The following is a 451-nucleotide window of genomic DNA, read 5'->3' as shown; positions in this document are numbered from 1 at the left end:
GGTGGGGAGGGGTCCCCACGGAGGAGGCAGAGCTGGGACAACGTGGGACAGACACGCGACATGCAGGCCACAGGAGGCACGAGGCGCAGGCCACGCAGGGCAGGGCAGACACGGACGTGTTCCAGCCCCAGCCCGTGCACCCCACGGTGACAAATCCCGGGAATAAAACCTGGAAATGTCCCCCCTTGTTACAGGTGTGTCCTTTGCTCTATGGGGACACAAAGGGGTCCCCCCCCCGACAAATGTCCCCCCACGTGTCCTGCTCGTTGTCACAGGCTCTGAGCGCAGCCTCTGCTTTATTTCCCACCGCCCCCCGCAGCCCTTGGGGCTCCCCTGGGATTTTGGGGACACATCTTCAGGGGGTCCCTCCGGCTGGGGGGTGATAGGGGGACCCCCAAGTCCATCCAGGGGGGTTCTGGGGAGGGTCCCAGGGGGCCCCTCAGGCCGGGCA

The sequence above is a fragment of the Corvus brachyrhynchos genome, unplaced genomic scaffold (genome assembly GCF_000691975.1).
Source record: "Corvus brachyrhynchos isolate BGI_N302 unplaced genomic scaffold, ASM69197v1 scaffold1135, whole genome shotgun sequence".
NCBI classification, from domain to species: Eukaryota; Metazoa; Chordata; class Aves; order Passeriformes; family Corvidae; genus Corvus; species Corvus brachyrhynchos.
Note: the sequence above shows the minus strand (reverse complement) of the source record.